The sequence below is a fragment of the Pelobates fuscus genome, chromosome 9 (assembly GCF_036172605.1).
Source record: "Pelobates fuscus isolate aPelFus1 chromosome 9, aPelFus1.pri, whole genome shotgun sequence".
In the NCBI taxonomy this organism is placed as follows: domain Eukaryota; kingdom Metazoa; phylum Chordata; class Amphibia; order Anura; family Pelobatidae; genus Pelobates; species Pelobates fuscus.
The window spans coordinates 44570207-44595859 of record NC_086325.1 but is presented as its reverse complement, the minus strand read 5'-3'; the positions used below and the strand labels follow the sequence as shown (position 1 = coordinate 44595859).

The 25653-nt window shown below is 37.7% G+C and overlaps 19 non-coding genes across 19 annotated transcripts; all 19 read right to left on the bottom strand.

Moving 5' to 3' along the window:
• Nucleotides 1-1397: 1397 nt before the first annotated feature.
• On the bottom strand, nucleotides 1398-1470 carry TRNAQ-UUG (transfer RNA glutamine (anticodon UUG)). Its single transcript has one exon. It is a non-coding gene; the product is annotated as a tRNA-Gln (tRNA).
• An 855-nt stretch (nucleotides 1471-2325) lies between these two features.
• On the bottom strand, nucleotides 2326-2398 carry TRNAR-UCG (transfer RNA arginine (anticodon UCG)). The gene has a single exon. It is a non-coding gene; the product is annotated as a tRNA-Arg (tRNA).
• An 857-nt stretch (nucleotides 2399-3255) lies between these two features.
• TRNAR-UCG (transfer RNA arginine (anticodon UCG)) lies at nucleotides 3256-3328 on the bottom strand. The gene has a single exon. It is a non-coding gene; the product is annotated as a tRNA-Arg (tRNA).
• Nucleotides 3329-5114: 1786 nt separating this feature from the next.
• On the bottom strand, nucleotides 5115-5187 carry TRNAR-UCG (transfer RNA arginine (anticodon UCG)). The gene has a single exon. It is a non-coding gene; the product is annotated as a tRNA-Arg (tRNA).
• Nucleotides 5188-6045: 858 nt separating this feature from the next.
• On the bottom strand, nucleotides 6046-6118 carry TRNAR-UCG (transfer RNA arginine (anticodon UCG)). Its single transcript has one exon. It is a non-coding gene; the product is annotated as a tRNA-Arg (tRNA).
• Nucleotides 6119-7900: 1782 nt separating this feature from the next.
• Nucleotides 7901-7973, bottom strand: TRNAR-UCG (transfer RNA arginine (anticodon UCG)). Its single transcript has one exon. It is a non-coding gene; the product is annotated as a tRNA-Arg (tRNA).
• An 855-nt stretch (nucleotides 7974-8828) lies between these two features.
• TRNAR-UCG (transfer RNA arginine (anticodon UCG)) lies at nucleotides 8829-8901 on the bottom strand. Its single transcript has one exon. It is a non-coding gene; the product is annotated as a tRNA-Arg (tRNA).
• Nucleotides 8902-9756: 855 nt separating this feature from the next.
• On the bottom strand, nucleotides 9757-9829 carry TRNAR-UCG (transfer RNA arginine (anticodon UCG)). Its single transcript has one exon. It is a non-coding gene; the product is annotated as a tRNA-Arg (tRNA).
• A 1784-nt stretch (nucleotides 9830-11613) lies between these two features.
• Nucleotides 11614-11686, bottom strand: TRNAQ-UUG (transfer RNA glutamine (anticodon UUG)). Its single transcript has one exon. It is a non-coding gene; the product is annotated as a tRNA-Gln (tRNA).
• An 856-nt stretch (nucleotides 11687-12542) lies between these two features.
• TRNAQ-UUG (transfer RNA glutamine (anticodon UUG)) lies at nucleotides 12543-12615 on the bottom strand. Its single transcript has one exon. It is a non-coding gene; the product is annotated as a tRNA-Gln (tRNA).
• An 855-nt stretch (nucleotides 12616-13470) lies between these two features.
• Nucleotides 13471-13543, bottom strand: TRNAQ-UUG (transfer RNA glutamine (anticodon UUG)). Its single transcript has one exon. It is a non-coding gene; the product is annotated as a tRNA-Gln (tRNA).
• A 2713-nt stretch (nucleotides 13544-16256) lies between these two features.
• TRNAR-UCG (transfer RNA arginine (anticodon UCG)) lies at nucleotides 16257-16329 on the bottom strand. Its single transcript has one exon. It is a non-coding gene; the product is annotated as a tRNA-Arg (tRNA).
• Nucleotides 16330-17185: 856 nt separating this feature from the next.
• Nucleotides 17186-17258, bottom strand: TRNAR-UCG (transfer RNA arginine (anticodon UCG)). Its single transcript has one exon. It is a non-coding gene; the product is annotated as a tRNA-Arg (tRNA).
• Nucleotides 17259-17626: 368 nt separating this feature from the next.
• Nucleotides 17627-17699, bottom strand: TRNAQ-UUG (transfer RNA glutamine (anticodon UUG)). The gene has a single exon. It is a non-coding gene; the product is annotated as a tRNA-Gln (tRNA).
• Nucleotides 17700-18554: 855 nt separating this feature from the next.
• On the bottom strand, nucleotides 18555-18627 carry TRNAR-UCG (transfer RNA arginine (anticodon UCG)). Its single transcript has one exon. It is a non-coding gene; the product is annotated as a tRNA-Arg (tRNA).
• An 856-nt stretch (nucleotides 18628-19483) lies between these two features.
• Nucleotides 19484-19556, bottom strand: TRNAR-UCG (transfer RNA arginine (anticodon UCG)). Its single transcript has one exon. It is a non-coding gene; the product is annotated as a tRNA-Arg (tRNA).
• Nucleotides 19557-20411: 855 nt separating this feature from the next.
• Nucleotides 20412-20484, bottom strand: TRNAR-UCG (transfer RNA arginine (anticodon UCG)). The gene has a single exon. It is a non-coding gene; the product is annotated as a tRNA-Arg (tRNA).
• Nucleotides 20485-21339: 855 nt separating this feature from the next.
• Nucleotides 21340-21412, bottom strand: TRNAQ-UUG (transfer RNA glutamine (anticodon UUG)). Its single transcript has one exon. It is a non-coding gene; the product is annotated as a tRNA-Gln (tRNA).
• A 1784-nt stretch (nucleotides 21413-23196) lies between these two features.
• Nucleotides 23197-23269, bottom strand: TRNAQ-UUG (transfer RNA glutamine (anticodon UUG)). Its single transcript has one exon. It is a non-coding gene; the product is annotated as a tRNA-Gln (tRNA).
• Nucleotides 23270-25653: the final 2384 nt, after the last annotated feature.

Below are 25653 nucleotides of genomic sequence, written 5' to 3'. Positions count from 1 at the left end.
AAAACATGGACACCTTTAGGAGTTAATGCAGATGCTTCATTTTTTTCAAACTTGTGAAACAATTTGAGAGAGAAAACTGCCTTTTGTTAGAAACACACTTTCAGAGCTCTCTCTTTTTGGCATAAGTGGCAATTCCAATGATTTGCATAAGTTGATGAGAAAGAAATAGCATGATTTCCAAAGAATTTTTCTGTTTTCATTTCTCTAACAATGGCTAAAAGCAGTGTTTCCACCAGGTAACTTCTTCAAATATATCCCTCTGTTTCTGATGACTTTTATTTAAAGGTTTGCTTTAAAAGATTTGAAGGAAACTGTCCTTTATCTTATATTTGTAGTAATTTTCCATCATAGGGTTGTTTGATTTAGTTAAACGCACCAATTTTTATCATTAAAAGTAACAAATAAACTTGCCCCTTTTCAGAAGAACATGACAGGCTTCTGCATTGGTGTTTGAAGCTTCAAAAACATCGACCACGAAGGGACTCGAACCCTCAATCTTCTGATTTGAAGTCAGACGCCTTATCCATTAGGCCACGCGGTCTCAATTTTGGGTGTGATGTGGCAGCGTATCTGGGAAAAAGAAAAAACATAGCATGACAAATTGCAGAAGCGATTCAACTTGTGAAAAAAATTGGAGAAACCTGCCTTTGTCCGAAAGAGGCACCACTTACTGCACACTCTTTCAAGCAGTGACAGCAATTTTAAAAGATGGATTAAGTAACGATGGAAGAAAGGCAAAGCTTTGCAAAACAACATCTTGATTTTCGATTCCCCAGAAATGAGCAGAGTTGAATTTGTCCCCTCAGTCAAATAGAGGAAATCTACTGTTAGAAGGGAATGCAGATGTTTCAATTCTTCAAACTTGACGACAACAACGTGGAAGGACAAGCCAAAACAGAATCCTCCTCTTCCATGAGGTCACTTGGCAGAAAACATGGACACCTTTAGGAGTTAATGCAGATGCTTCATTTTTTTCAAACTTGTGAAACAATTTGAGAGAGAAAACTGCCTTTTGTTAGAAACACACTTTCAGAGCTCTCTCTTTTTGGCATAAGTGGCAATTCCAATGATTTGCATAAGTTGATGAGAAAGAAATAGCATGATTTCCGAAGAATTTTTCTGTTTTCATTTCTCTAACAATGGCTAAAAGCAGTGTTTCCACCAGGTAACTTCTTCAAATATATCCCTCTGTTTCTGATGACTTTTATTTAAAGGTTTGCTTTAAAAGATTTGAAGGAAACTGTCCTTTATCTTATATTTATAGTAATTTTCCATCATAGGGTTGTTTGATTTAGTTAAACGCACCAATTTTTATCATTAAAAGTAACAAATAAACTTGCCCCTTTTCAGAAGAACATGACAGGCTTCTTCATTGGTGTTTGAAGCTTCATAAACATCGACCACGAAGGGACTCGAACTCTCAATCTTCTGATTCAAAGTCAGACGCCTTATCCATTAGGCCACGCGGTCTCAATTTTGGGTGTGTGTGGCAGCGTATCTGGGAAAAAGAAAAAACATAGCATGACAAATTGCAGAAGCGATTCAACTTGTGAAAAAAATTGGAGAAACCTCCCTTTGTCCGAAAGAGGCACCACTTACTGCACACTCTTTCAAGCAGTGACAGCAATTTTGAAAGATGGATTAAGTAACGATGGAAGAAAGGCAAAGCTTTGCAAAACAACATCTTGATTTTCGATTCCCCAGAAATGAGCAGAGCCGAATTTGTCCGCTCAGTCAAATAGAGGAAATCTACTGTTAGAAGGGAATGCAGATGTTTCAATTCTTCAAACTTGACGACAACAACGTGGAAGGACAAGCCAAAACAGAATCCTCCTCTTCCATGAGGTCACTTGGCAGAAAACATGGACACCTTTAGGAGTTAATGCAGATGCTTCATTTTTTTCAAACTTGTGAAACAATTTGAGAGAGAAAACTGCCTTTTGTTAGAAACACACTTTCAGAGCTCTCTCTTTTTGGCATAAGTGGCAATTCCAATGATTTGCATAAGTTGATGAGAAAGAAATAGCATGATTTCCAAATAATTTTTCTGTTTTCATTTCTCTAACAATGGCTAAAAGCAGTGTTTCCACCAGGTAACTTCTTCCAATATATCCCTCTGTTTCTGATGACTTTTATTTAAAGGTTTGCTTTAAAAGATTTGAAGGAAACTGTCCTTTATCTTATATTTGTAGTAATTTTATATCATAGGGTTGTTTGATTTAGTTAAACGCACCAATTTTTATCATTAAAAGTAACAAAGAAACTTGCCCCTTTTCAGAAGAACATGCCAGGCTTCTGCATTGGTGTTTGAAGCTTCATAAACATCGACCACGAAGGGACTCGAACCCTCAATCTTCTGATTCGAAGTCAGACGCCTTATCCATTAGGCCACGCGGTCTCAATTTTGCGTGTGTGTGTGGCAGCGTATCTGGGAAAAAGAAAAAACATAGCATGACAAATTGCAGAAGCAATTCAACTTGTGAAAACAATTGGAGAAACCTCCCTTTGTCCGAAAGAGGCACCACTTACTGCACACTCTTTCAAGCAGTGACAGCAATTTTAAAAGATGGATTAAGTAACGATGGAAGAAAGGCAAAGCTTTGCAAAACAACATCTTGATTTTCGATTCCCCAGAAATGAGCAGAGCCGAATTTGTCCGCTCAGTCAAATAGAGGAAATCTACTGTTAGAAGGGAATGCAGTTGTTTCAATTCTTCAAACTTGACGACAACAACGTGGAAGGACAAGCCAAAACAGAATCCTCCTCTTCCATGAGGTCACTTGGCAGAAAACATGGACACCTTTAGGAGTTAATGCAGATGCTTCATTTTTTTCAAACTTGTGAAACAATTTGAGAGAGAAAACTGCCTTTTGTTAGAAACACACTTTCAGAGCTCTCTCTTTTTGGCATAAGTGGCAATTCCAATGATTTGCATAAGTTGATGAGAAAGAAATAGCATGATTTCCAAAGAATTTTTCTGTTTTCATTTCTCTAACAATGGCTAAAAGCAGTGTTTCCACCAGGTAACTTCTTCAAATATATCCCTCTGTTTCTGATGACTTTTATTTAAAGGTTTGCTTTAAAAGATTTGAAGGAAACTGTCCTTTATCTTATATTTGTAGTAATTTTCCATCATAGGGTTGTTTGATTTAGTTAAACGCACCAATTGTTATCATTAAAAGTAACAAATAAACTTGCCCCTTTTCAGAAGAACATGACAGGCTTCTTCATTGGTGTTTGAAGCTTCATAAACATCGACCACGAAGGGACTCGAACCCTCAATCTTCTGATTCGAAGTCAGACGCCTTATCCATTAGGCCACGCGGTCTCAATTTTGGGTGTGATGTGGCAGCGTATCTGGGAAAAAGAAAAAAACATAGCATGACAAATTGCAGAAGCGATTCAACTTGTGAAAAAAATTGGAGAAACCTGCCTTTGTCCGAAAGAGGCACCACTTACTGCACACTCTTTCAAGCAGTGACAGCAATTTTAAAAGATGGATTAAGTAACGATGGAAGAAAGGCAAAGCTTTGCAAAACAACATCTTGATTTTCGATTCCCCAGAAATGAGCAGAGCCGAATTTGTCCCCTCAGTCAAATAGAGGAAATCTACTGTTAGAAGGGAATGCAGATGTTTCAATTCTTCAAACTTGACGACAACAACGTGGAAGGACAAGCCAAAACAGAATCCTCCTCTTCCATGAGGTCACTTGGCAGAAAACATGGACACCTTTAGGAGTTAATGCAGATGCTTCATTTTTTTCAAACTTGTGAAACAATTTGAGAGAGAAAACTGCCTTTTGTTAGAAACACACTTTCAGAGCTCTCTCTTTTTGGCATAAGTGGCAATTCCAATGATTTGCATAAGTTGATGAGAAAGAAATAGCATGATTTCCAAAGAATTTTTCTGTTTTCATTTCTCTAACAATGGCTAAAAGCAGTGTTTCCACCAGGTAACTTCTTCAAATATATCCCTCTGTTTCTGATGACTTTTATTTAAAGATTTGCTTTAAAAGATTTGAAGGAAACTGTCCTTTATCTTATATTTGTAGTAATTTTCCATCATAGGGTTGTTTGATTTAGTTAAACGCACCAATTTTTATCATTAAAAGTAACAAATAAACTTGCCCCTTTTCAGAAGAACATGACAGGCTTCTTCATTGGTGTTTGAAGCTTCATAAACATCGACCACGAAGGGACTCGAACCCTCAATCTTCTGATTCGAAGTCAGACGCCTTATTCATTAGGCCACGCGGTCTCAATTTTGGGTGTGATGTGGCAGCGTATCTGGGAAAAAGAAAAAACATAGCATGACAAATTGCAGAAGCGATTCAACTTGTGAAAAAAATTGGAGAAACCTGCCTTTGTCCGAAAGAGGCACCACTTACTGCACACTCTTTCAAGCAGTGACAGCAATTTTAAAAGATGGATTAAGTAACGATGGAAGAAAGGCAAAGCTTTGCAAAACAACATCTTGATTTTCGATTCCCCAGAAATGAGCAGAGCCGAATTTGTCCCCTCAGTCAAATAGAGGAAATCTACTGTTAGAAGGGAATGCAGATGTTTCAATTCTTCAAACTTGACGACAACAACGTGGAAGGACAAGCCAAAACAGAATCCTCCTCTTCCATGACGTCACTTGGCAGAAAACATGGACACCTTTAGGAGTTAATGCAGATGCTTCATTTTTTTCAAACTTGTGAAACAATTTGAGAGAGAAAACTGCCTTTTGTTAGAAACACACTTTCAGAGCTCTCTCTTTTTGGCATAAGTGGCAATTCCAATGATTTGCATAAGTTGATGAGAAAGAAATAGCATGATTTCCGAAGAATTTTTCAGTTTTCATTTCTCTAACAATGGCTAAAAGCAGTGTTTCCACCAGGTAACTTCTTCAAATATATCCCTCTGTTTCTGATGACTTTTATTTAAAGGTTTGCTTTAAAAGATTTGAAGGAAACTGTCCTTTATCTTATATTTGTAGTAATTTTCCATCATAGGGTTGTTTGATTTAGTTAAACGCACCAATTTTTATCATTAAAAGTAACAAATAAACTTGCCCCTTTTCAGAAGAACATGACAGGCTTCTTCATTGGTGTTTGAAGCTTCATAAACATCGACCACGAAGGGACTCGAACCCTCAATCTTCTGATTCGAAGTCAGACGCCTTATCCATTAGGCCACGCGGTCTCAATTTTGGGTGTGATGTGGCAGCGTATCTGGGAAAAAGAAAAAACATAGCATGACAAATTGCAGAAGCGATTCAACTTGTGAAAAAAATTGGAGAAACCTGCCTTTGTCCGAAAGAGGCACCACTTACTGCACACTCTTTCAAGCAGTGACAGCAATTTTAAAAGATGGATTAAGTAACGATGGAAGAAAGGCAAAGCTTTGCAAAACAACATCTTGATTTTCGATTCCCCAGAAATGAGCAGAGCCGAATTTGTCCCCTCAGTCAAATAGAGGAAATCTACTGTTAGAAGGGAATGCAGATGTTTCAATTCTTCAAACTTGACAACAACGTGGAAGGACAAGCCAAAACAGAATCCTCCTCTTCCATGAGGTCACTTGGCAGAAAACATGGACACCTTTAGGAGTTAATGCAGATGCTTCATTTTTTTCAAACTTGTGAAACAATTTGAGAGAGAAAACTGCCTTTTGTTAGAAACACACTTTCAGAGCTCTCTCTTTTTGGCATAAGTGGCAATTCCAATGATTTGCATAAGTTGATGAGAAAGAAATAGCATGATTTCCAAAGAATTTTTCTGTTTTCATTTCTCTAACAATGGCTAAAAGCAGTGTTTCCACCAGGTAACTTCTTCCAATATATCCCTCTGTTTCTGATGACTTTTATTTAAAGGTTTGCTTTAAAAGATTTGAAGGAAACTGTCCTTTATCTTATAATTGTAGTAATTTTATATCATAGGGTTGTTTGATTTAGTTAAACGCACCAATTTTTATCATTAAAAGTAACAAAGAAACTTGTCCCTTTTCAGAAGAACATGACATGCCAGGCTTCTGCATTGGTGTTTGAAGCTTCATAAACATCGACCACAAAGGGACTCGAACCCTCAATCTTCTGATTCGAAGTCAGACGCCTTATCCATTAGGCCACGCGGTCTCAATTTTGGGTGTGTGTGGCAGCGTATCTGGGAAAAAGAAAAAACATAGCATGACAAATTGCAGAAGTGATTCAACTTGTGAAAAAAATTGGAGAAACCTCCCTTTGTCCGAAAGAGGCACCACTTACTGCACACTCTTTCAAGCAGTGACAGCAATTTTAAAAGATGGATTAAGTAACGATGGAAGAAAGGCAAAGCTTTGCAAAACAACATCTTGATTTTCGATTCCCCAGAAATGAGCAGAGCCGAATTTGTCCCCTCAGTCAAATAGAGGAAATCTACTGTTAGAAGGGAATGCAGATGTTTCAATTCTTCAAACTTGACGACAACAACGTGGAAGGACAAGCCAAAACAGAATCCTCCTCTTCCATGAGGTCACTTGGCAGAAAACATGGACACCTTTAGGAGTTAATGCAGATGCTTCATTTTTTTCAAACTTGTGAAACAATTTGAGAGAGAAAACTGCCTTTTGTTAGAAACACACTTTCAGATCTCTCTCTTTTTGGCATAAGTGGCAATTCCAATGATTTGCATAAGTTGATGAGAAAGAAATAGCATGATTTCCGAAGAATTTTTCTGTTTTCATTTCTCTAACAATGGCTAAAAGCAGTGTTTCCACCAGGCAACTTCTTCAAATATATCCCTCTGTTTCTGATGACTTTTATTTAAAGGTTTGCTTTAAAAGATTTGAAGGAAACTGTCCTTTATCTTATATTTGTAGCAATTTTCCATCATAGGGTTGTTTGATTTAGTTAAACGCACCAATTTTTATCATTAAAGTAACAAATAAACTTGCCCCTTTTCAGAAGAACATGACAGGCTTCTGCATTGGTGTTTGAAGCTTCATAAACATCGACCACAAAGGGACTCGAACCCTGAATCTTTTGATTCGAAGTCAGACGCCTTATCCATTAGGCCACGCGGTCTCAATTTTGGGTGTGTGTGGCAGCGTATCTGGGAAAAAGAAAAAACATAGCATGACAAATTGCAGAAGCGATTCAACTTGAGAAAAAAATTGGAGAAACCTCCCTTTGTCCGAAAGAGGCACCACTTACTGCACACTCTTTCAAGCAGTGACAGCAATTTTAAAAGATGGATTAAGTAACGATGGAAGAAAGGCAAAGCTTTGCAAAACAACATCTTGATTTTCGATTCCCCAGAAATGAGCAGAGCCGAATTTGTCCGCTCAGTCAAATAGAGGAAATCTACTGTTAGAAGGGAATGCAGATGTTTCAATTCTTCAAACTTGACGACAACAACGTGGAAGGACAAGCCAAAACAGAATCCTCCTCTTCCATGAGGTCACTTGGCAGAAAACATGGACACCTTTAGGAGTTAATGCAGATGCTTCATTTTTTTCAAACTTGTGAAACAATTTGTGAGAGAAAACTGCCTTTTGTTAGAAACACACTTTCAGAGCTCTCTCTTTTTTGCATCAGTGGCAATTCCAATGATTTGCATAAGTTGATGAGAAGGAAATAGCATGATTTCCAAAGAATTTTTCTGTTTTCATTTCTCTAACAATGGCTAAAAGCAGTGTTTCCACCAGGTAACTTCTTCCAATATATCCCTCTGTTTCTGATGACTTTTATTTAAAGGTTTGCTTTAAAATATTTGAAGGAAACTGTCCTTCATCTTATATTTGTAGTAATTTTATATCATAGGGTTGTTTGATTTAGTTAAACGCACCAATTTTTATCATTAAAAGTAACAAAGAAACTTGCCCCATTTCAGAAGAACATGCCAGGCTTCTGCATTGGTGTTTGAAGCTTCATAAACATCGACCACGAAGGGACTCGAACCCTCAATCTTCTGATTCGAAGTCAGACGCCTTATCCATTAGGCCACGCGGTCTCAATTTTGGGTGTGTGTGGCAGCGTATCTGGGAAAAAGAAAAAACATAGCATGACAAATTGCAGAAGCGATTCAACTTGTGAAAAAAATTGGAGAAACCTCCCTTTGTCCGAAAGAGGCACCACTTACTGCACACTCTTTCAAGCAGTGACAGCAATTTTAAAAGATGGATTAAGTAACGATGGAAGAAAGGCAAAGCTTTGCAAAACAACATCTTGATTTTCGATTCCCCAGAAATGAGCAGAGCCGAATTTGTCCGCTCAGTCAAATAGAGGAAATCTACTGTTAGAAGGGAATGCAGATGTTTCAATTCTTCAAACTTGACGACAACAACGTGGAAGGACAAGCCAAAACAGAATCCTCCTCTTCCATGACGTCACTTGGCAGAAAACATGGACACCTTTAGGAGTTAATGCAGATGCTTCATTTTTTTCAAACTTGTGAAACAATTTGAGAGAGAAAACTGCCTTTTGTTAGAAACACACTTTCAGAGCTCTCTCTTTTTGGCATAAGTGGCAATTCCAATGATTTGCATAAGTTGATGAGAAAGAAATAGCATGATTTCCAAAGAATTTTTCTGTTTTCATTTCTCTAACAATGGCTAAAAGCAGTGTTTCCACCAGGTAACTTCTTCCAATATATCCCTCTGTTTCTGATGACTTTTATTTAAAGGTTTGCTTTAAAAGATTTGAAGGAAACTGTCCTTTATCTTATATTTGTAGTAATTTTATATCATAGGGTTGTTTGATTTAGTTAAACGCACCAATTTTTATCATTAAAAGTAACAAAGAAACTTGCCCCTTTTCAGAAGAACATGCCAGGCTTCTGCATTGGTGTTTGAAGCTTCATAAACATCGACCACGAAGGGACTCGAACCCTCAATCTTCTGATTCGAAGTCAGACGCCTTATCCATTAGGCCACGCGGTCTCAATTTTGGGTGTGTGTGGCAGCGTATCTGGGAAAAAGAAAAAACATAGCATGACAAATTGCAGAAGCGATTCAACTTGTGAAAAAAATTGGAGAAACCTCCCTTTGTCCGAAAGAGGCACCACTTACTGCACACTCTTTCAAGCAGTGACAGCAATTTTAAAAGATGGATTAAGTAACGATGGAAGAAAGGCAAAGCTTTGCAAAACAACATCTTGATTTTCGATTCCCCAGAAATGAGCAGAGCCGAATTTGTCCGCTCAGTCAAATAGAGGAAATCTACTGTTAGAAGGGAATGCAGATGTTTCAATTCTTCAAACTTGACGACAACAACGTGGAAGGACAAGCCAAAACAGAATCCTCCTCTTCCATGAGGTCACTTGGCAGAAAACATGGACACCTTTAGGAGTTAATGCAGATGCTTCATTTTTTTCAAACTTGTAAAACAATTTGTGAGAGAAAACTGCCTTTTGTTAGAAACACACTTTCAGAGCTCTCTCTTTTTGGCATAAGTGGCAATTCCAATGATTTGCATAAGTTGATGAGAAGGAAATAGCATGATTTCCAAAGAATTTTTCTGTTTTCATTTCTCTAACAATGGCTAAAAGCAGTGTTTCCACCAGGTAACTTCTTCAAATATATCCCTCTGTTTCTGATGACTTTTATTTAAAGGTTTGCTTTAAAAGATTTGAAGGAAACTGTCCTTTATCTTATATTTGTAGTAATTTTCCATCATAGGGTTGTTTGATTTAGTTAAACGCACCATTTTTTATCATTAAAAGTAACAAATAAACTTGCCCCTTTTCAGAAGAACATGACAGGCTTCTGCATTGGTGTTTGAAGCTTCATAAACATCGACCACGAAGGGACTCGAACCCTCAATCTTCTGATTCGAAGTCAGACGCCTTATCCATTAGGCCACACGGTCTCAATTTTGGGTGTGTGTGGCAGCGTATCTGGGAAAAAGAAAAAACATAGCATGACAAATTGCAGAAGCGATTCAACTTGTGAAAAAAATTGGAGAAACCTCCCTTTGTCCGAAAGAGGCACCACTTACTGTACACTCTTTCAAGCAGTGACAGCAATTTTAAAAGATGGATTAAGTAACGATGGAAGAAAGGCAAAGCTTTGCAAAACAACATCTTGATTTTCGATTCCCCAGAAATGAGCAGAGCCGAATTTGTCCGCTCAGTCAAATAGAGGAAATCTACTGTTAGAAGGGAATGCAGATGTTTCAATTCTTCAAACTTGACGACAACAACGTGGAAGGACAAGCCAAAACAGAATCCTCCTCTTCCATGAGGTCACTTGGCAGAAAACATGGACACCTTTAGGAGTTAATGCAGATGCTTCATTTTTTTCAAACTTGTGAAACAATTTGAGAGAGAAAACTGCCTTTTGTTAGAAACACACTTTCAGAGCTCTCTCTTTTTGGCATAAGTGGCAATTCCAATGATTTGCATAAGTTGATGAGAAAGAAATAGCATGATTTCCAAAGAATTTTTCTGTTTTCATTTCTCTAACAATGGCTAAAAGCAGTGTTTCCACCAGGTAACTTCTTCAAATATATCCCTCTGTTTCTGATGACTTTTATTTAAAGGTTTGCTTTAAAAGATTTGAAGGAAACTGTCCTTTATCTTATATTTGTAGTAATTTTCCATCATAGGGTTGTTTGATTTAGTTAAACGCACCAATTTTTATCATTAAAAGTAACAAATAAACTTGCCCCTTTTCAGAAGAACATGACAGGCTTCTTCATTGGTGTTTGAAGCTTCATAAACATCGACCACGAAGGGACTCGAACCCTCAATCTTCTGATTCGAAGTCAGACGCCTTATCCATTAAGCCACGCGGTTTCAATTTTGGGTGTGATGTGGCAGCGTATCTGGGAAAAAGAAAAAACATAGCATGACAAATTGCAGAAGCGATTCAACTTGTGAAAAAAATTGGAGAAACCTGCCTTTGTCCGAAAGAGGCACCACTTACTGCACACTCTTTCAAGCAGTGACAGCAATTTTAAAAGATGGATTAAGTAACGATGGAAGAAAGGCAAAGCTTTGCAAAACAACATCTTGATTTTCGATTCCCCAGAAATGAGCAGAGCCGAATTTGTCCGCTCAGTCAAATAGAGGAAATCTACTGTTAGAAGGGAATGCAGATGTTTCAATTCTTCAAACTTGACGACAACAACGTGGAAGGACAAGCCAAAACAGAATCCTCCTCTTCCATTAGGTCACTTGGCAGAAAACATGGACACCTTTAGGAGTTAATGCAGATGCTTCATTTTTTTCAAACTTGTGAAACAATTTGAGAGAGAAAACTGCCTTTTATTAGAAACAGACTTTCAGAGCTCTCTCTTTTTGGCATAAGTGGCAATTCCAATGATTTGCATAAGTTGATGAGAAGGAAATAGCATGATTTCCAAAGAATTTTTCTGTTTTCATTTCTCTAACAATGGCTAAAAGCAGTGTTTCCACCAGGTAACTTCTTCAAATATATCCCTCTGTTTCTGATGACTTTTATTTAAAGGTTTGCTTTAAAAGATTTGAAGGAAACTGTCCTTTATCTTATATTTGTAGTAATTTTCCATCATAGGGTTGTTTGATTTAGTTAAACGCACCAATTTTTATCATTAAAAGTAACAAATAAACTTGCCCCTTTTCAGAAGAACATGACAGGCTTCTGCATTGGTGTTTGAAGCTTCATAAACATCGACCACAAAGGGACTCGAACCCTCAATCTTCTGATTCAAAGTCAGACGCCTTATCCATTAGGCCACACGGTCTCAATTTTGGGTGTGATGTGGCAGCGTATCTGGGAAAAAGAAAAAACATAGCATGACAAATTGCAGAAGCGATTCAACTTGTGAAAAAAATTGGAGAAACCTCCCTTTGTCCGAAAGAGGCACCACTTACTGCACACTCTTTCAAGCAGTGACAGCAATTTTAAAAGATGGATTAAGTAACGATGGAAGAAAGGCAAAGCTTTGCAAAACAACATCTTGATTTTCGATTCCCCAGAAATGAGCAGAGCCGAATTTGTCCGCTCAGTCAAATAGAGGAAATCTACTGTTAGAAGGGAATGCAGATGTTTCAATTCTTCAAACTTGACGACAACAACGTGGAAGGACAAGCCAAAACAGAATCCTCCTCTTCCATGAGGTCACTTGGCAGAAAACATGGACACCTTTAGGAGTTAATGCAGATGCTTCATTTTTTTCAAACTTGTGAAACAATTTGAGAGAGAAAACTGCCTTTTGTTAGAAACACACTTTCAGAGCTCTCTCTTTTTGGCATAAGTGGCAATTCCAATGATTTGCATAAGTTGATGAGAAAGAAATAGCATGATTTCCAAAGAATTTTTCTGTTTTCATTTCTCTAACAATGGCTAAAAGCAGTGTTTCCACCAGGTAACTTCTTCAAATATATCCCTCTGTTTCTGATGACTTTTATTTAAAGGTTTGCTTTAAAAGATTTGAAGGAAACTGTCCTTTATCTTATATTTGTAGTAATTTTCCATCATAGGGTTGTTTGATTTAGTTAAATGCACCAATTTTTATCATTAAAAGTAACAAATAAACTTGCCCCTTTTCAGAAGAAAATGACAGGCTTCTGCATTGGTGTTTGAAGCTTCATAAACATCGACCACAAAGGGACTCGAACCCTCAATCTTCTGATTCAAAGTCAGACGCCTTATCCATTAGGCCACGCGGTCTCAATTTTGGTTGTGTGTGGCAGCGTATCTGGGAAAAAGAAAAAACATAGCATGACAAATTGCAGAAGCGATTCAACTTGTGAAAAAAATTGGAGAAACCTCCCTTTGTCCGAAAGAGGCACCACTTACTGCACACTCTTTCAAGCAGTGACAGCAATTTTAAAAGATGGATTAAGTAACGATGGAAGAAAGGCAAAGCTTTGCAAAACAACATCTTGATTTTCGATTCCCCAGAAATGAGCAGAGCCGAATTTGTCCGCTCAGTCAAATAGAGGAAATCTACTGTTAGAAGGGAATGCAGATGTTTCAATTCTTCAAACTTGACGACAACAACGTGGAAGGACAAGCCAAAACAGAATCCTCCTCTTCCATGAGGTCACTTGGCAGAAAACATGGACACCTTTAGGAGTTAATGCAGATGCTTCATTTTTTTCAAACTTGTGAAACAATTTGAGAGAGAAAACTGCCTTTTGTTAGAAACACACTTTCAGAGCTCTCTCTTTTTGGCATAAGTGGCAATTCCAATGATTTGCATAAGTTGATGAGAAAGAAATAGCATGATTTCCAAAGAATTTTTCTGTTTTCATTTCTCTAACAATGGCTAAAAGCAGTGTTTCCACCAGGTACCTTCTTCCAATATATCCCTCTGTTTCTGATGACTTTTATTTAAAGATTTGCTTTAAAAGATTTGAAGGAAACTGTCCTTTATCTTATATTTGTAGTAATTTTCCATCATAGGGTTGTTTGATTTAGTTAAACGCACCAATTTTTATCATTAAAAGTAACAAATAAACTTGCCCCTTTTCAGAAGAACATGACAGGTTTCTGCATTGGTGTTTGAAGCTTCATAAACATCGACCACAAAGGGACTCGAACCCTCAATCTTCTGATTCAAAGTCAGACGCCTTATCCATTAGGCCACGCGGTCTCAATTTTGGGTGTGTGTGGCAGCGTATCTGGGAAAAAGAAAAAACATAGCATGACAAATTGCAGAAGCGATTCAACTTGTGAAAAAAATTGGAGAAACCTCCCTTTGTCCGAAAGAGGCACCACTTACTGCACACTCTTTCAAGCAGTGACAGCAATTTTAAAAGATGGATTAAGTAACGATGGAAGAAAGGCAAAGCTTTGCAAAACAACATCTTGATTTTCGATTCCCCAGAAATGAGCAGAGCCGAATTTGTCCGCTCAGTCAAATAGAGGAAATCTACTGTTAGAAGGGAATGCAGATGTTTCAATTCTTCAAACTTGACGACAACAACGTGGAAGGACAAGCCAAAACAGAATCCTCCTCTTCCATGAGGTCACTTGGCAGAAAACATGGACACCTTTAGGAGTTAATGCAGATGCTTCATTTTTTTCAAACTTGTGAAACAATTTGAGAGAGAAAACTGCCTTTTGTTAGAAACACACTTTCAGAGCTCTCTCTTTTTGGCATAAGTGGCAATTCCAATGATTTGCATAAGTTGATGAGAAAGAAATAGCATGATTTCCAAAGAATTTTTCTGTTTTCATTTCTCTAACAATGGCTAAAAGTAGTGTTTCCACCAGGTAACTTCTTCAAATATATCCCTCTGTTTCTGATGACTTTTATTTAAAGGTTTGCTTTAAAAGATTTGAAGGAAACTGTCCTTTATCTTATATTTGTAGTAATTTTCCATCATAGGGTTGTTTGATTTAGTTAAACGCACCAATTTTTATCATTAAAAGTAACAAATAAACTTGCCCCTTTTCAGAAGAACATGACAGGCTTCTGCATTGGTGTTTGAAGCTTCATAAACATCGACCACAAAGGGACTCGAACCCTCAATCTTCTGATTCGAAGACAGACGCCTTATCCATTAGGCCACTCGGTCTCAATTTTGGGTGTGTGTGGCAGCGTATCTGGGAAAAAGAAAAAACATAGCATGACAAATTGCAGAAGCGATTCAACTTGTGAAAAAAATTGGAGAAACCTCCCTTTGTCCGAAAGAGGCACCACTTACTGCACACTCTTTCAAGCAGTGACAGCAATTTTAAAAGATGGATTAAGTAACGATGGAAGAAAGGCAAAGCTTTGCAAAACAACATCTTGATTTTCGATTCCCCAGAAATGAGCAGAGCCGAATTTGTCCACTCAGTCAAATAGAGGAAATCTACTGTTAGAAGGGAATGCAGATGTTTCAATTCTTCAAACTTGACGACAACAACGTGGAAGGACAAGCCAAAACAGAATCCTCCTCTTCCATGAGGTCACTTGGCAGAAAACATGGACACCTTTAGGAGTTAATGCAGATGCTTCATTTTTTTCAAACTTGTGAAACAATTTGAGAGAGAAAACTGCCTTTTGTTAGAAACACACTTTCAGAGCTCTCTCTTTTTGGCATAAGTGGCAATTCCAATGATTTGCATAAGTTGATGAGAAAGAAATAGCATGATTTCCAAAGAATTTTTCTGTTTTCATTTCTCTAACAATGGCTAAAAGCAGTGTTTCCACCAGGTAACTTCTTCAAATATATCCCTCTGTTTCTGATGACTTTTATTTAAAGGTTTGCTTTAAAAGATTTGAAGGAAACTGTCCTTTATCTTATATTTGTAGTAATTTTCCATCATAGGGTTGTTTGATTTAGTTAAACGCACCAATTTTTATCATTAAAAGTAACAAATAAACTTGCCCCTTTTCAGAAGAACATGACAGGCTTCTGCATTGGTGTTTGAAGCTTCATAAACATGGACCACGAAGGGACTCAAACTCTCAATCTTCTGATTCAAAGTCAGACGCCTTATCCATTAGGCCACGCGGTCTCAATTTTGGGTGTGATGTGGCAGCGTATCTGGGAAAAAGAAAAAACACAGCATGACAAATTGCAGAAGCGATTCAACTTGTGAAAAAAAATTGGAGAAACCTGCCTTTGTCCGAAAGAGGCACCACTTACTGCACACTCTTTCAAGCAGTGACAGCAATTTTAAAAGATGGATTAAGTAATGATGGAAGAAAGGCAAAGCTTTGCAAAACAACATCTTGATTTTCGATTCCCCAGAAATGAGCAGAGCCGAATTTGTCCGCTCAGTCAAATAGAGGAAATCTACTGTTAGAAGGGAATGCAGATGTTTCAATTCTTCAAACTTGACGACAACAACGTGGAAGGACAAGCCAAAACAGAATCCTCCTCTTCCATGAGGTCACTTGGCAGAAAACATGGACACCTTTAGGAGTTAATGCAGATGCTTCATTTTTTTCAAACTTGTGAAACAATTTGAGAGAGAAAACTGCCTTTTGTTAGAAACACACTTTCAGAGCTCTCTCTTTTTGGCATAAGTGGCAATTCCAATGATTTGCATAAGTTGATGAGAAAGAAATAGCATGATTTCCAAAGAATTTTTCTGTTTTCATTTCTCTAACAATGGCTAAAATCAGTGTTTCCACCAGGTAACTTCTTCAAATATATCCCTCTGTTTCTGATGACTTTTATTTAAAGGTTTGCTTTAAAAGATTTGAAGGAAACTGTCCTTTATCTTATATTTGTAGTAATTTTCCATCATAGGGTTGTTTGATTTAGTTAAACGCACCAATTTTTATCATTAAAAGTAACAAACAAACTTGCCCCTTTTCAGAAGAACATGACAGGCTTCTTCATTGGTGTTTGAAGCTTCATAAACATCGACCACGAAGGGACTCAAACCCTCAATCTTCTGATTCGAAGTCAGACGCCTTATCCATTAGGCCACGCGGTCTCAATTTTGGGTGTGATGTGGCAGCGTATCTGGGAAAAAGAAAAAACATAGCATGACAAATTGCAGAAGCGATTCAACTTGTGAAAAAAATTGGAGAAACCTTCCTTTGTCCGAAAGAGGCACCACTTACTGCACACTCTTTCAAGCAGTGACAGCAATTTTAAAAGATGGATTAAGTAACGATGGAAGAAAGGCAAAGCTTTGCAAAACAACATCTTGATTTTCGATTCCCCAGAAATGAGCAGAGCCGAATTTGTCCCCTCAGTCAAATAGAGGAAATCTACTGTTAGAAGGGAATGCAGATGTTTCAATTCTTCAAACTTGACGACAACAACGTGGAAGGACAAGCCGAAACAGAATCCTCCTCTTCCATGAGGTCACTTGGCAGAAAACATGGACACCTTTAGGAGTTAATGCAGATGCTTCATTTTTTTCAAACTTGTGAAACAATTTGAGAGAGAAAACTGCCTTTTGTTAGAAACACACTTTCAGAGCTCTCTCTTTTTGGCATAAGTGGCAATTCCAATGATTTGCATAAGTTGATGAGAAAGAAATAGCATGATTTCCAAAGAATTTTTCTGTTTTCATTTCTCTAACAATGGCTAAAAGCAGTGTTTCCACCAGGTAACTTCTTCAAATATATCCCTCTGTTTCTGATGACTTTTATTTAAAGGTTTGCTTTAAAAGATTTGAAGGAAACTGTCCTTTATCTTATATTTGTAGTAATTTTCCATCATAGGGTTGTTTGATTTAGTTAAACGCACCAATTTTTATCATTAAAAGTAACAAATAAACTTGCCTCTTTTCAGAAGAACATGACAGGCTTCTGCATTGGTGTTTGAAGCTTCATAAACATCGACCACGAAGGGACTCGAACCCTCAATCTTCTGATTCGAAGTCAGACGCCTTATCCATTAGGCCACACGGTCTCAATTTTGGGCGAGTGTGGCAGCGTATCTGGGAAAAAGAAAAAACATAGCATGACAAATTGCAGAAGCGATTCAACTTGTGAAAAAAATTGGAGAAACCTCAGTTTGTCCGAAAGAGGCACCACTTACTGCACACTCTTTCAAGCAGTGACAGCAATTTTAAAAGATGGATTAAGTAACGATGGAAGAAAGGCAAAGCTTTGCAAAACAACTGTCCTTTATCTTATATTTGTAGTAATTTTCCATCATAGGGTTGTTTGATTTAGTTAAACGCACCAATTTTTATCATTAAAAGTAACAAATAAACTTGCCCCTTTTCAGAAGAACATGACAGGCTTCTTCATTGGTGTTTGAAGCTTCATAAACATCGACCACGAAGGGACTCGAACTCTCAATCTCCTGATTCAAAGTCAGACACCTTAGCCATTAGGCCACGCGGTCTCAATTTTGGGTGTGTGTGGCAGCGTATCTGGGAAAGAGAAAAAACATAGCATGACAAATTGCAGAAGCGATTCAACTTGTGAAAAAAATTGGAGAAACCTCCCTTTGTCCGAAAGAGGCACCACTTACTGCACACTCTTTCAAGCAGTGACAGCAATTTTAAAAGATGGATTAAGTAACGATGGAAGAAAGGCAAAGCTTTGCAAAACAACATCTTGATTTTCGATTCCCCAGAAATGAGCAGAGCCGAATTTGTCCACTCAGTCAAATAGAGGAAATCTACTGTTAGAAGGGAATGCAGATGTTTCAATTCTTCAAACTTGACGACAACAACGTGGAAGGACAAGCCAAAACAGAATCCTCCTCTTCCATGAGGTCACTTGGCAGAAAACATGGACACCTTTAGGAGTTAATGCAGATGCTTCATTTTTTTCAAACTTGTGAAACAATTTGAGAGAGAAAACTGCCTTTTGTTAGAAACACACTTTCAGAGCTCTCTCTTTTTGGCATAAGTGGCAATTCCAATGATTTGCATAAGTTGATGAGAAAGAAATAGCATGATTTCCAAAGAATTTTTCTGTTTTCATTTCTCTAACAATGGCTAAAAGCAGTGTTTCCACCAGGTAACTTCTTCAAATATATCCCTCTGTTTCTGATGACTTTTATTTAAAGGTTTGCTTTAAAAGATTTGAAGGAAACTGTCCTTTATCTTATATTTGTAGTAATTTTCCATCATAGGGTTGTTTGATTTAGTTAAAAGCACCAATTTTTATCATTAAAAGTAACAAATAAACTTGCCCCTTTTCAGAAGAACATGACAGGCTTCTTCATTGGTGTTTGAAGCTTCATAAACATCGACCACGAAGGGACTCAAACCCTCAATCTTCTGATTCGAAGTCAGACGCCTTATCCATTAGGCCACGCGGTCTCAATTTTGGGTGTAATGTGGCAGCGTATCTGGGAAAAAGAAAAAACATAGCATGACAAATTGCAGAAGCGATTCAACTTGTGAAAAAAATTGGAGAAACCTGCCTTTGTCCGAAAGAGGCACCACTTACTGCACACTCTTTCAAGCAGTGACAGCAATTTTAAAAGATGGATTAAGTAACGATGGAAGAAAGGCAAAGCTTTGCAAAACAACATCTTGATTTTCGATTCCCCAGAAATGAGCAGAGCCGAATTTGTCCCCTCAGTCAAATAGAGGAAATCTACTGTTAGAAGGGAATGCAGATGTTTCAATTCTTCAAACTTGACGACAACAACGTGGAAGGACAAGCCGAAACAGAATCCTCCTCTTCCATGAGGTCACTTGGCAGAAAACATGGACACCTTTAGGAGTTAATGCAGATGCTTCATTTTTTTCAAACTTGTGAAACAATTTGAGAGAGAAAACTGCCTTTTGTTAGAAACACACTTTCAGAGCTCTCTCTTTTTGGCATAAGTGGCAATTCCAATGATTTGCATAAGTTGATGAGAAAGAAATAGCATGATTTCCAAAGAATTTTTCTGTTTTCATTTCTCTAACAATGGCTAAAAGCAGTGTTTCCACCAGGTAACTTCTTCAAATATATCCCTCTGTTTCTGATGACTTTTATTTAAAGGTTTGCTTTAAAAGATTTGAAGGAAACTGTCCTTTATCTTATATTTGTAGTAATTTTCCATCATAGGGTTGTTTGATTTAGTTAAACGCACCAATTTTTATCATTAAAAGTAACAAATAAACTTGCCCCTTTTCAGAAGAACATGACAGGCTTCTGCAATGGTGTTTGAAGCTTCATAAACATCGACCACGAAGGGACTCGAACCCTCAATCTTCTGATTCGAAGTCAGACGCCTTATCCATTAGGCCACGCGGTCTCAATTTTGGGTGTGTATGGCAGCGTATCTGGGAAAAAGAAAAAACATAGCATGACAAATTGCAGAAGCGATTCAACTTGTGAAAAAAATTGGAGAAACCTCCCTTTGTCCGAAAGAGGCACCACTTACTGCACACTCTTTCAAGCAGTGACAGCAATTTTAAAAGATGGATTAAGTAACGATGGAAGAAAGGCAAAGCTTTGCAAAACAACATCTTGATTTTCGATTCCCCAGAAATGAGCAGAGTCGAATTTGTCCGCTCAGTCAAATAGAGGAAATCTACTGTTAGAAGGGAATGCAGATGTTTCAATTCTTCAAACTTGACGACAACAACGTGGAAGGACAAGCCAAAACAGAATCCTCCTCTTCCATGAGGTCACTTGGCAGAAAACATGGACACCTTTAGGAGTTAATGCAGATGCTTCATTTTTTTCAAACTTGTGAAACAATTTGAGAGAGAAAACTGCCTTTTGTTAGAAACACACTTTCAGAGCTCTCTCTTTTTGGCATAAGTGGCAATTCCAATGATTTGCATAAGTTGATGAGAAAGAAATAGCATGATTTCCAAAGAATTTTTCTGTTTTCATTTCTCTAACAATGGCTAAAAGCAGTGTTTCCACCAGGTAACTTCTTCAAATATATCCCTCTGTTTCTGATGACTTTTATTTAAAGGTTTGCTTTAAAAGATTTGAAGGAAACTGTCCTTTATCTTATATTTGTAGTAATTTTCCATCATAGGGTTGTTTGATTTAGTTAAACGCACCAATTTTTATCATTAAAAGTAACAAATAAACTTGCCCCTTTTCAGAAGAACATGACAGGCTTCTGCAGTGGTGTTTGAAGCTTCATAAACATCGACCACGAAGGGACTCGAACCCTCAATCTTCTGATTCGAAGTCAGACGCCTTATCCATTAGGCCACGCGGTCTCAATTTTGGGTGTGTATGGCAGCGTATCTGGGAAAAAGAAAAAACATAGCATGACAAATTGCAGAAGCGATTCAACTTGTGAAAAAAATTGGAGAAACCTCCCTTTGTCCGAAAGAGGCACCACTTACTGCACACTCTTTCAAGCAGTGACAGCAATTTTAAAAGATGGATTAAGTAACGATGGAAGAAAGGCAAAGCTTTGCAAAACAACATCTTGATTTTCGATTCCCCAGAAATGAGCAGAGTCGAATTTGTCCGCTCAGTCAAATAGAGGAAATCTACTGTTAGAAGGGAATGCAGATGTTTCAATTCTTCAAACTTGACGACAACAACGTGGAAGGACAAGCCAAAACAGAATCCTCCTCTTCCATGAGGTCACTTGGCAGAAAACATGGACACCTTTAGGAGTTAATGCAGATGCTTCATTTTTTTCAAACTTGTGAAACAATTTGAGAGAGAAAACTGCCTTTTGTTAGAAACACACTTTCAGAGCTCTCTCTTTTTGGCATAAGTGGCAATTCCAATGATTTGCATAAGTTGATGAGAAAGAAATAGCATGATTTCCAAAGAATTTTTCTGTTTTCATTTCTCTAACAATGGCTAAAAGCAGTGTTTCCACCAGGTAACTTCTTCAAATATATCCCTCTGTTTCTGATGACTTTTATTTAAAGGTTTGCTTTAAAAGATTTGAAGGAAACTGTCCTTTATCTTATATTTGTAGTAATTTTCCATCATAGGGTTGTTTGATTTAGTTAAACGCACCATTTTTTATCATTAAATGTAACAAATAAACTTGCCCCTTTTCAGAAGAACATGACAGGGTTCTGCATTGGTGTTTGAAGCTTCATAAACATCGACCACGAAGGGACTCGAACCCTCAATCTTCTGATTCAAAGTCAGACGCCATATCCATTAGGCCACGCGGTCTCAATTTTGGGTGTGTGTGGCAGCGTATCTGGGAAAAAGAAAAAACATAGCATGACAAATTGCAGAAGCGATTCAACTTGTGAAAAAAATTGGAGAAACCTCCCTTTGTCCGAAAGAGGCACCACTTACTGCACACTCTTTCAAGCAGTGACAGCAATTTTAAAAGATGGATTAAGTAACGATGGAAGAAAGGCAAAGCTTTGCAAAACAACATCTTGATTTTCGATTCCCCAGAAATGAGCAGAGCCGAATTTGTCCGCTCAGTCAAATAGAGGAAATCTACTGTTAGAAGGGAATGCAGATGTTTCAATTCTTCAAACTTGACGACAACAACGTGGAAGGACAAGCCAAAACAGAATCCTCCTCTTCCATGAGGTCACTTGGCAGAAAACATGGACACCTTTAGGAGTTAATGCAGATGCTTCATTTTTTTCAAACTTGTGAAACAATTTGAGAGAGAAAACTGCCTTTTGTTAGAAACACACTTTCAGAGCTCTCTCTTTTTGGCATAAGTGGCAATTCCAATGATTTGCATAAGTTGATGAGAAAGAAATAGCATGATTTCCAAAGAATTTTTCTGTTTTCATTTCTCTAACAATGGCTAAAAGCAGTGTTTCCACCAGGTAACTTCTTCAAATATATCCCTCTGTTTCTGATGACTTTTATTTAAAGGTTTGCTTTAAAAGATTTGAAGGAAACTGTCCTTTATCTTATATTTGTAGTAATTTTCCATCATAGGGTTGTTTGATTTAGTTAAACGCACCAATTTTTATCATTAAAAGTAACAAATAAACTTGCCCCTTTTCAGAAGAACATGACAGGCTTCTTCATTGGTGTTTGAAGCTTCATAAACATCGACCACGAAGGGACTCGAACTCTCAATCTTCTGATTCGAAGTCAGACGCCTTATCCATTAGGCCACGCGGTCTCAATTTTGGGTGTGATGTGGCAGCGTATCTGGGAAACAGAAAAAACATAGCATGACAAATTGCAGAAGCGATTCAACTTGTGAAAAAAATTGGAGAAACCTCCCTTTGTCCGAAAGAGGCACCACTTACTGCACACTCTTTCAAGCAGTGACAGCAATTTTAAAAGATGGATTAAGTAACGATGGAAGAAAGGCAAAGCTTTGCAAAACAACATCTTGATTTTCGATTCCCCAGAAATGAGCAGAGCCGAATTTGTCCGCTCAGTCAAATAGAGGAAATCTACTGTTAGAAGGGAATGCAGATGTTTCAATTCTTCAAACTTGACGACAACAACGTGGAAGGACAAGCCAAAACAGAATCCTCCTCTTCCATGAGGTCACTTGGCAGAAAACATGGACACCTTTAGGAGTTAATGCAGATGCTTCATTTTTTTCAAACTTGTGAAACAATTTGAGAGAGAAAACTGCCTTTTGTTAGAAACACACTTTCAGAGCTCTCTCTTTTTGGCATAAGTGGCAATTCCAATGATTTGCATAAGTTGATGAGAAAGAAATAGCATGATTTCCAAAGAATTTTTCTGTTTTCATTTCTCTAACAATGGCTAAAAGCAGTGTTTCCACCAGGTAACTTCTTCAAATATATCCCTCTGTTTCTGATGACTTTTATTTAAAGGTTTGCTTTAAAAGATTTGAAGGAAACTGTCCTTTATCTTATATTTGTAGTAATTTTCCATCATAGGGTTGTTTGATTTAGTTAAACGCACCAATTTTTATCATTAAAAGTAACAAATAAACTTACCCCTTTTCAGAAGAACATGACAGGCTTCTGCATTGGTGTTTGAAGCTTCATAAACATCGACCACAAAGGGACTCGAACCCTCAATCTTCTGATTCAAAGTCAGACGCCTTATCCATTAGGCCACGCGGTCTCAATTTTGGGTGTGTGTGGCAGCGTATCTGGGAAAAAGAAAAAACATAGCATGACAAATTGCAGAAGCGATTCAACTTGTGAAAAAAATTGGAGAAACCTCCCTTTGTCCGAAAGAGGCACCACTTACTGCACACTCTTTCAAGCAGTGACAGCAATTTTAAAAGATGGATTAAGTAACGATGGAAGAAAGGCAAAGCTTTGCAAAACAACATCTTGATTTTCGATTCCCCAGAAATGAGCAGAGCCGAATTTGTCCGCTCAGTCAAATAGAGGAAATCTACTGTTAGAAGGGAATGCAGATGTTTCAATTCTTCAAACTTGACGACAACAACGTGGAAGGACAAGCCAAAACAGAATCCTCCTCTTCCATGAGGTCACTTGGCAGAAAACATGGACACTTTTAGGAGTTAATGCAGATGCTTCATTTTTTTCAAACTTGTGAAACAATTTGAGAGAGAAAACTGCCTTTTGTTAGAAACACACTTTCAGAGCTCTCTCTTTTTGGCATAAGTGGCAATTCCAATGATTTGCATAAGTTGATGAGAAAGAAATAGCATGATTTCCAAAGAATTTTTCTGTTTTCATTTCTCTAACAATGGCTAAAAGTAGTGTTTCCACCAGGTAACTTCTTCAAATATATCCCTCTGTTTCTGATGACTTTTATTTAAAGGTTTGCTTTAAAAGATTTGAAGGAAACTGTCCTTTATCTTATATTTGTAGTAATTTTCCATCATAGGGTTGTTTGATTTAGTTAAATGCACCAATTTTTATCATTAAAAGTAACAAATAAACTTGCCCCTTTTCAGAAGAACATGACAGGCTTCTGCATTGGTGTTTGAAGCTTCATAAACATCGACCACAAAGGGACTCGAACCCTCAATCTTCTGATTCAAAGACAGACGCCTTATCCATTAGGCCACTCGGTCTCAATTTTGGGTGTGTGTGGCAGCGTATCTGGGAAAAAGAAAAAACATAGCATGACAAATTGCAGAAGCGATTCAACTTGTGAAAAAAATTGGAGAAACCTCCCTTTGTCCGAAAGAGGCACCACTTACTGCACACTCTTTCAAGCAGTGACAGCAATTTTAAAAGATGGATTAAGTAACGATGGAAGAAAGGCAAAGCTTTGCAAAACAACATCTTGATTTTCGATTCCCCAGAAATGAGCAGAGCCGAATTTGTCCACTCAGTCAAATAGAGGAAATCTACTGTTAGAAGGGAATGCAGATGTTTCAATTCTTCAAACTTGACGACAACAACGTGGAAGGACAAGCCAAAACAGAATCCTCCTCTTCCATGAGGTCACTTGGCAGAAAACATGGACACCTTTAGGAGTTAATGCAGATGCTTCATTTTTTTCAAACTTGTGAAACAATTTGAGAGAGAAAACTGCCTTTTGTTAGAAACACACTTTCAGAGCTCTCTCTTTTTGGCATAAGTGGCAATTCCAATGATTTGCATAAGTTGATGAGAAAGAAATAGCATGATTTCCAAAGAATTTTTCTGTTTTCATTTCTCTAACAATGGCTAAAAGCAGTGTTTCCACCAGGTAACTTCTTCAAATATATCCCTCTGTTTCTGATGACTTTTATTTAAAGGTTTGCTTTAAAAGATTTGAAGGAAACTGTCCTTTATCTTATATTTGTAGTAATTTTCCATCATAGGGTTGTTTGATTTAGTTAAACGCACCAATTTTTATCATTAAAAGTAACAAATAAACTTGCCCCTTTTCAGAAGAACATGACAGGCTTCTGCATTGGTGTTTGAAGCTTCATAAACATGGACCACGAAGGGACTGAAACTCTCAATCTTCTGATTCAAAGTCAGACGCCTTAGCCATTAGGCCACGCGGTCTCAATTTTGGGTGTGATGTGGCAGCGTATCTGGGAAAAAGAAAAAACACAGCATGACAAATTGCAGAAGCGATTCAACTTGTGAAAAAAAATTGGAGAAACCTGCCTTTGTCCGAAAGAGGCACCACTTACTGCACACTCTTTCAAGCAGTGACAGCAATTTTAAAAGATGGATTAAGTAATGATGGAAGAAAGGCAAAGCTTTGCAAAACAACATCTTGATTTTCGATTCCCCAGAAATGAGCAGAGCCGAATTTGTCCGCTCAGTCAAATAGAGGAAATCTACTGTTAGAAGGGAATGCAGATGTTTCAATTCTTCAAACTTGACGACAACAACGTGGAAGGACAAGCCAAAACAGAATCCTCCTCTTCCATGAGGTCACTTGGCAGAAAACATGGACACCTTTAGGAGTTAATGCAGATGCTTCATTTTTTTCAAACTTGTGAAACAATTTGAGAGAGAAAACTGCCTTTTGTTAGAAACACACTTTCAGAGCTCTCTCTTTTTGGCATAAGTGGCAATTCCAAT